Genomic DNA, 9,696 nt, shown 5'->3' with positions numbered 1-9,696 from the left:
AGAAGAAGAAGAAGAAGAAGAAGAAGAAGAAGAAGAAGAAGAAGAAGAAAAGACAGCAGAAATACTTAGAAACCAATCTAAAAAGGGAATAAACGATGTATGTATTGAAAACTACAGTACACTTTAAAAGAGATCAAAGAGAATAACAGAAAATGAAAAAGAAAACTCATGCTTATGGGTAGGCAGAACCAAAATAGTAAAAGTGGCAATGTTTCCAAAACAGTCATACAGATTTAATGCAATGTCAATCAAAATATGAATAGCATACCTCACAGAAGTAGAATAAACATTCCTAAAACTCATTTGGAATCCCAAGAGACCTAGAATAATGAAGGCAATCCTGGGTAACAAATATAAGGTAGGAGAAATCACAATACTGACTTAATATTATAAAACAACCTCACTGTGATAAAATCAGCAAAGTACTGTCAAAAACAAACAAATGAAGAAACCCATTCCTGAGGATGAGTGAAACAGATTAGAAGATGTAGATATAATTACAAACACTCTCAGCCACTTTATTATGACAAAGGAGCCAAATATATTGATTGGAAGAAAGATAAACCCTTTGATAAATGGTACTGGAAAAACTGGCTTTCTACATGCTGAAGATGAAAATTAGACCTATGTTTATCACTGTGTGCTAAACTAAAATTAAATTGGATCAAAGGTCTAAATATTGAAACAGAAATACTAAATCTACTAGAAGAGAAAGTAGGTGGAAATCTTGAATCTGATGTAGGTAGAGAGTTCATGAAAAAACCCAGACTGCACAGGAAGTACTTAAAAAAAGAACAAATAGGATTTCTTCTTATTAAACAGTTTTTACAGCAAAAGAAATCACTGACAATGAAAAGACATCCTGTGTGGGGAAAAAAATTCAGTCTCAGAAAAAGGACTTATGTTAAGAACATATTAAAAATTGAAAAATATCATAACCCCAAATCCAAAAATGGCATCAGAGGTGAATATACACTTCAGATAAAGAAATTCAAATGGAAAATTAATATATGACAAAATATTCAGCATCCCTAGTTATTCAAAAACTCAAATAAAATCACACTGAGATTCCATCTCAACCCAGAAAGGATGGCTTTCATCAAGAAATCAAGCAAGAACAAATGCTAGAAGGGCTGTGGGGAAAAAGGAATCCTTTTCTACTACTGATGGGAGTGTAGACTGGTATAACCACTGTGTAAATAAGTGTAGAGATTCTGCAAAAAGCTAGAATTTGAAGTCCATTTTGACCCAGCTATTTCCCTCGTGGATAACTTCCCAGAAGAATTGAAAACATTACACCACAGTGATACATGTGTCCTTATTTATAGCAGCACAATTTGTCATAGCTAAATTTTATTTTATTGAGAAACAAATATCAATGAGACAGTTTCCAAGCTGATTAATAGGACATTTTCAATAATTAATACATTGCACATTGTTATCTTCTCAGTGGTCATCCACAGCACAAGAAGCAGATGGGACATCCTGTTCAAACATTATTACTACAAATCCTTCCTCTCACTGAACCATGTGAAAGCAGCCATACAACTATACTAACTATTCTGTATATACAAATACAAAATGGTCCTTCCTCTGTAGCCCCCCCCTCTTCAGTTCAACCCTGTCAGAGATGGGTATTCTATTAGCATCTAAATACTATAGGTGCTTGAATTCAGCAATACAATCCAACACAGTCCAGTATTCTACAATAGTAGGGGGTTGTCCGCAGAAGTTGTTGACTAGAGCCATTTAAAGCTCAGCATATTAATATATCTTTACTTTATATGCTTCGCTATTATATTTTTCTGCTGGATGGTTAAGACCAAGATAAAACAAGACCTATATAACAAAAAATGTAACCTTTGTATCTGATAAGGTCAGTCAAGTCCCCTCAGGATTTATCCTGTAACCTTGTACTGCAGTGTGTAGATCCTTTGTCAGTTTCAGCCATGTGGATGTGTCATAGCTAAATTTTAGAAATATACCAAATACCCATCAACAGGAATGGACAAAAAAGATGTGGCATTCTATAAAATGGAGTGCTACTCAGGTATAAGAAAGGATAAACTTGAGACATTTATATGTAAATGGATGCAAATCAAGATCATTTGATAAGTGAAATAGATCAGACTCATGTATAAACCTTGTATTGTCTTTCTGGTGTGGGAAAATGAAATAAATAAATTATAAAATGTACAACAGATATTGTGAAATGAGAAGAAATCATTCAAAAGTTAAAAGGAACTAGGATTAGGAAAATGAAAAAGGACAGTTGGTAAAAGGGATAAAATGCAAGTGAGTTATTAGTGTCTCTTAGCTTATTAAAAAAGAAGATTTGAGGTATTTGGGGAACAGCTGAGTTGAGTAGAGCCTCCAATCCGAGCTTTTTGTGGAATCTCCATACTTTTTCTGTAATGGTTAATAGCAGCCTACACTCCCAGCAACAGTGTCGGAGGGTTCTTTCTTCCCCACAGCCTCTGCAGCATTTGTTACTGGTTGACAATAGCCATGATTTCTGGCATGAGATGGTGTGTCAGTGTTATTTTAATTTGCATCTCTTGAATGACCAATAATGTTGAAAAACTTTTCATGTATTTATTTGCCATTTTTATCTCTTATGTGTGAAGTGTATACTCATCTCACATGGTCATTTTTGGATTGGATCTCTGAAGTTTGGAGGCCTGATTTCTTTTATGTTCTAGATTTCCTATGTTCTAGATAGAAATCCTCCATCTGAAGGAAAGTCTGCTGTATTTTTCCTCAATTTGTAGGTTTTCTTTTTACTCTGTTGGTGATTTCTTCTGATGTGCAGAAGTATTTCAAATAGATGAGATCCCACTACTCAATTTTTTCAAAGTATTTCCTGTGCAGATTAATTTTTGTTCATGAACTTTCTACCTCTCCCTGTGTCCTTAAGATTTCTACCTAGTTTCTCCTCTAGAAGAACTAGTGTTTCAGTTTTAATATTTAAATCTATAATGCATTTTGATTATAGTTCTGTGCATGAGGACAGGCCTGGGTCTATTTTAAACTATTGACATGTGAGAGCCAGTTTTTCTAGCAGTTTGTTAAAGAGGGTTTCTTTCTTCCAGTGAACATTTTTGGCCCTGTTGGTGAAGATAAGGTTGCTGAGTGTTTGTAGTTGTGTGTGTATCTTCTAACCTGTTCTATTGATCCTCAGGTCTGGTTTTTGCCAGTACCATGTTGATTTTATCGCAGTATCTTTGCAGTGTAATTTCAAGTCTGGGATTGTGATGATTTATGTCTTTCCTTTGTTGCTCATGATCACTTTTGTTGTTGTAGGTCTCTTCTGGTTCCAGAGAAATTTTAGGAATTTTTTGTAGATATGTGAGCAATAGTAATGGTGTTTAATTGGGATTACATTGAATCTGCATACCACTTTTGGGAGTATGACCATTTTCATAATGTTGGTTCTTCCTATCCAGGATCAAGGAATATCTATCCATTTTCTGAAATCTTCAATTTCATTTTTCAGAGTACTATAATTTTCACTGTATAAAACTTTTACTTCCTGTAGGATTGATTCCTAAGCATTTCATTTTTTAAGGTGATATTGTGAAAGGTGTGGTTTCCTTCATTTTTCTCTCAGTGCATTCATTGTTTCTGTATAGAAATGCTAATTTTTTGAGTATTCTTTTGTATCCTTTTAGGTAATCGAACTTGGTTATCAAATCTATAAGTCTCTTGGTGGAGATTTTGGGGTCTTCCATGTACTGTATCATGTCGTTGGTGAATAATGACAACTTCATTTCTTCCTTTCCAATCATTACTCCTTTTATTTCACTATCTTGTCTAATTGCTTTGGCTAATGTTTCCAGAACTGTATTGAACAGGAGTGGTGACAGTGGACATTGTTGTCTTGTGCCTGATTTTAAAGTGAAGCCTTTCAGGTTTTGTCCAGTTAGTATGATGTAAGCTGTTGGTTTGTCATAGCTTTTATCATGTTGAGGTAAAGACCATCTATTTTAATTTTCTATAGGGTTTTTATTATGAATATGTGTTGAACTTCATCTAAAGCTTTTTCTGCATCTATTGAGATGATCCTGTGGTTTTTGTCTTTGGTTCTGTTGATGTAGTGTATTATACTTATGGATTTTCATTTATTAAACAAACTGTGCATTTCTAGAATGAATCCCACTTGGTCATGATGTATAATCTTCTTAATGATTTGCTAAATTCTGTTTATGAGTATTTTATTGAGGATTTTTGCATCTATGTTCATTAAAGAAGTTGGCCTATAGTTCTCTTTCTCGGTTGGGTCCTTCTCTGGTTTTGTTTCAGAGTAATACTTGCCTCCAAAGGTTAGTTTGGGAGAATTACTTCTCTTTCAATTTCATTGAAGAGTTTGAGGAGAATTGGCATTAGATCTTCTCTAAATTTCTTGTAGAATTCAGCTATGAATCCATTAGGCCCTGCAATTACCTTTGTTTGTAGGTTTTATTATATTTTTAATTTTATTGACTGATATTGGGTTACTCAGAATTTTTGTGTCTTCCTGTTTCAGCTTTGGCAGTTCATATTATCTAGGAATCTGCCCATATCTTCTGTGTTTTCCACCCTGTGAGAGTAAAGATTTTTGGATATAGGTATTGATAATCTTTTGAATTTCTATAGGATCTGTAATGATTTCAACTTTTTCATTCCTTATCGCATGAATTTGAAATTTTTCTTTTCTGTTTTATTTGCTGTTTAGCTAAGGTTTTATCAATTTTATTTAGTTTTTCAAAGAACCAACTTTTTTTTTAAACTGGGATTGAACTCAGCCCTTGTGCTTGCCAGGCAAGCGCTTATTCTCCTGAGCCAGCTCCCAACACAGAACCAACTATTCAACTATTAATTCTGTGTATTGTTTTCATCATCTCCATTGCATTTATTTCTGTTCTGATCTTTGCAATTTCCTGTCTGCTTTGGGCTTTGGGCTTGCCTCACTCTTCTCTAGAAGTTTGAGGTGAAGCATAAGATTGTTTATATGGACTTGTTCTGTTCTTCTGATGTGGGAATTTATTGCTATAAATTTCCCTCATAAAACAGCTTTCATCATATCCCACAGGTTTCAATAAGCTACATTTGCATTTTCATTTGAATGTGAATATTGTTTAATAATCTTTTCTGATTTTATCTATGACTCATTGATTGCTCAGGAGGGTATTATTCAGTTTCCCTGTGTTCATAGAGTTTTTTCTATTTCTTTTGTCAATAATTTCCAGTTTTAGTGCACTGTGGTCAGGTAAGGTGTACAGGATGATTTTGGTTCCTTTGCATTTATTTAAGCATGTTCTGTGTGCTAGCACAAGGTCTATTTTGGAGAACTTCCCACATACAGCTGAGTAGAATGTGTATTCTGACACTGTAGGGTGGAACACCTGTCAAAAAGTCTACAAAGTCAATTTCTTCACAAATTTGGTTCAGCTCTGTTATTTCTTTATTGATTTTTTGCATGGTTGATCTATCTTTTTGTGTGAATGGGGTGTTAAATTCCTCCAGTACAGTTATGTTATTGCTTATTTGATTTTCATGTCTTAAAATTTATCTTATATAGTTGGGTATTCCTACATTGGGTGCATATATATGTATAATTGTGTTATCTCTTCTTGCAGTTTTCCCCTAACAAGTATGTAGTGACCTTCTTTATCTTTTAAAGTCATTTATCTCTCTTAGTCATGGTTTGAAATTGACATTGTCAGCAACAAGAATAGCTATATCTGCTTTTTTTCTGGGTTCATGTTGCATGGAGTATTGTTTTCTATCTTTTGATGTTCAGTCTATTAATTTCTCTTTGTGTTAAATGTGTTCCTTCTATATAGCATCTTGTTGGATTTTGTTTCTTTATCCATTTTGCCAGTCTGCTTGTTTTTATTTGTGAATTGAGGCCATTTACATTGATAGTGATAACTCATGTGTATTGCCTTATCTTTCTTATGTTGTTTTTTGTACCACAGGATCCCTACTTTTCTCTTTTGCTTAATTGCTTTCTCTCCTTGGTTGTTCTGTTGTTGTTGAAGGTGTGATTATCTTTATCTCTTTCTAAACTATCTGTGATTATTCTTTGTAGACTTGGTTTTATTGTCATGTATTTCTTCAGTAGTTATTCATCTTGGAAGCATCTAATCTCTTCATTAAATTTGATAGATAGTTTTTCAGGATACATCAGTCTGGGTTGGAAGTTGTTTTCTTTCAGGACCTCAAATATCTCACTCTAAGCTCTTTTTGATTTAATGATCTGTGTTGAGCCATCTGCCATAATTCTGGTGGGAATTCCATCATAGGTGATCTGTTTCTTTTCTCTAATAGATTTTAAAAGTTTGTTCTTTTGCTCATTTTCTGGGATCTTGATTATTATATTCCTGAGTGAGAATTTATTTTGATTATGGATAGCTGAAGTTCTATATGCTTCAGGTATCTATGTATCAGATTCTTTCACCATGCTTGGGAAATTTTCTGCAAAGTCTCTTTTTATATTCTTTTTATTAGCTCCAAATGTTTCATTGATACCTATCAGTCTTATATTAATTTTTGCATCATCTTTCAGCTGCTGTATTATTTCCTGGTTCTCATTTTTAAAGAGATGTTTCCTTTCATGTTCACTAGCTGCAATGCTATCTTCAAGGTCTAAAATTCCATCTTCTGTGGAATTCATTGAAGTAGTTTTGCCAGTTTTCAATGGAATTCTTAATGTTCTGGATATCAGTTTGAATCTGTATCATGCATTCTAGCTCTTTCCTGTGTTGTGCATTCAATGTTTCCATCATTTTCCTATTCACTTCTATTTTTATCAGCATCTTCCTTAGATATATTGAGCAATTCTTTGATGATTGTTATCATTTCATTTTACCTAAGGGATTTTTAAATCTGCTTTCCTCCATAGCCTGATGAGTCACTTTTTACTTCAGTTGATATCATCTCATGAATTTCAGGCATGTAACTTCCAAGTTCTTCTATGACTTTGTCTCCTGGGTTTGTTTTGGGTGGGATAGAGGTCTGAGATTGCTTTTTGTTCCTTTTGTCATTTTTTGTCGTATGGTAGATGGGTGGGTTGCAGGTCAGCAAGGCTCTCCAAAGTGTAGGAGGGCAGTGTGTTCAACAAATCTCCTACTGTGTGGTGTTCATTGTGGTTTCTGTATCATAAGGAGAGGGAGTCAAGCCACAGTTCAAGAAGGATCTAATGGTGATGAGTGCAGCCTGAAGATGTGCAAGGGAATTTTGAGGGATTGTCACAGTGTAGTGCTCCTGCACTAATTCATGTTGATGTTGGCATTCCATACTTTTCTCATTTTCTTTTTGCCTTTTAAAAAATGTTACTTGATATAATCTAGGTTGACACACTTATCATGGACTTATTGAATTCTAGGTTATACTCATTGTTTTACAAAAGAAGCATTCCTCCCATTTAAGAGTAGCTTCAGTTAAAAGGCAGGTACATTTGTTTGGTCTACTCTTAGACCCTCCTGATACAGTCCATAAGAACTTGAGTGTGATCCAGTCTGCCTCATTCCAGGTAGATAATGTTAAAAGTTTACATAACCCTTCTCTCTAGTGTCTCCTGCCCAGTGAAAACAGGGGCATGCAAGGCAAGGTTTTGAGTAAGCTCTGCTCATAGTGAGGCTCCATTCTCACTAGGGAAAGAGTGTGCAGCTGTTCTGTTTCTGGAGAACACAGAGGCTCAGCTTCCTACTGGAAGCACATGAATAGGAATGCAGGAAGAGTACATACTGATCTTTCCCCAGACAGCCTCATTCACTTTTATTCCATCCAGGTGACAGCAGAGACTTGTTTCTATCATGAATCCTTGACAGAATCATGTGGGGGAATAGGAAGAAGGATGGGTAGGTAAGGATCAAGAAATTTCCCGGCCCTACTAAAATCAGGGGGAATGAGAGGTTCTTTTTTCTTAGAATATGTTTGAAGTATAGCATGAATAATCAAAGGTTTTATGGTGTTTGATCCCTGGCCTACCATGCCGACCCCAACCACAGGTTGGGCTGATATGGTGACTGAGATTGAGCATGGTGATGCATGCCTGTAATCTCAGTGCTTGTGAGGTTGAAAACAGGAGAATCACTATGAGTCCTATCTATATAATGAGACTCTGTAGACCCTGAACTAAATGCATTTTTAAAAAGTTTTATGTTTTGTGAAAGCCACCCTTTTCCCAGATGTTTTAAAAATAAAAACAATTTTTTTTTCTTGGACCATTTTAGTTTATGTTTGTTGTGACCCTGGGATGGAGACTCTGCTTGTCTTTTCAGAAAAAAGCAGTAAGAAAACACTGACACTCACTGTTAGGTTGATCCTTGTTGTTTAAGATTCTGGCAGGGGGAAGAAATATAATACAGGACACATTTTATAATAGTTTTTATAATGAATCACCTAAGAATCATATAGAAGAAGTGCAGAAAATCTGTCCATACACATAAACCATAATGCTCCAAAAAAGGGCCTAGATCCTAATATTCTGCAGAGTCCAGACAAAAACTTAGAGCTCACAAGAATGCCTCCCACAAGTCCAACTGGAGATCTAGAGCCTACAACAAAATCTCATCCAGGTCCACTTCATGGATCTGTGATGTAAAGGCCCAAAGGTCAGTGGTGGAAAGTAGAAATTCTATGCCAGTGCGATGAAGAATCTTTGCCAACAAACTGAGACATCTGAACTGGAGCTATGAAGCATCTTCAAGGTAAGCAGCAGAGTTTCCCCCAAACATACCACAGCCACCCTCTGCAACAGTAAAGTCCTGAACTCCTCCAGCGATAAGGAAAGCAGAGTTCCCATCAGGAAAGCCAATGTGACAAGCCTCTCCATGAGGTTGAGTAGTGCGTTATCTTCCAATCCAGAACAGGAAGTGATGCTCAGAATGTGGGCCAAAGCTTCTCCAAAGTTCATCAGGAAAGCCTTCATGACAAGGTCCTCCAGCAAAACAGTCCCAGAGAACTAACATCTTCCAACAGCTCCAACAGCTTCTCCAAACAGCTTCCCTAGCAGCGTTTTAAAGACCCTAAGCAGCCCACCATCTTTATACTTTTTAAAGTCTTGATACAGAATAACAAAACAGGGAATGAATTTGAAGAACTTAACAAGGTTTCTTTTTAGTAATAAGAAATTAAAGAGAAAGAAGATATTTTATTTTCAATGGAACCAGAAATATATATCTTCAAGTATTTTAACAAATTCATCCAGCTTCTTACTGGTTAATCTATTACAAATATGCCTGCCACATTCAGATGTGTCCACATACTTTACTTTCCACAGAAAGGCTGTGATAGGAAGGAATGTCTTGGAAATGAAGGCCTACGGGAGGGAAGTGTCTTCTAACAGCTCAGCATTCCACACCACTACAGATAGTGTGTGACATCAAGAAGTAGACTTGTTTTGAGTGTATTTGTGCTCTTGATTATGCTATAGTGTCTTTGTAAAGAAAGGATTCAAACTCAGCAGACTTAATGATAAAGCAAGAGCAAAGGTTTAATTCAACCACCTATTGTCTATTAAACTATTTCATTTATCTCAAGTATTTCAGCTATGGTTCAGGAATCTAAAATTAGAGACTAGGAAAACATGACGTTATAGTGGCTGTCTACATGAAGCTTTCAATATTATGCAAAACAAATCCTGAATATATAATTAGCAATGCAATAAATAGTTTTAAGAAAATACACTGAGGAGTCCTAGCCCAGGTC

This window comes from Octodon degus, unplaced genomic scaffold (genome assembly GCF_000260255.1).
Source record: "Octodon degus isolate 3935 unplaced genomic scaffold, OctDeg1.0 scaffold00302, whole genome shotgun sequence".
NCBI lineage: Eukaryota > Metazoa > Chordata > Mammalia > Rodentia > Octodontidae > Octodon > Octodon degus.
The sequence above is the reverse complement of the archived record's forward strand: the minus strand, read 5'-3'. Positions refer to the sequence as shown.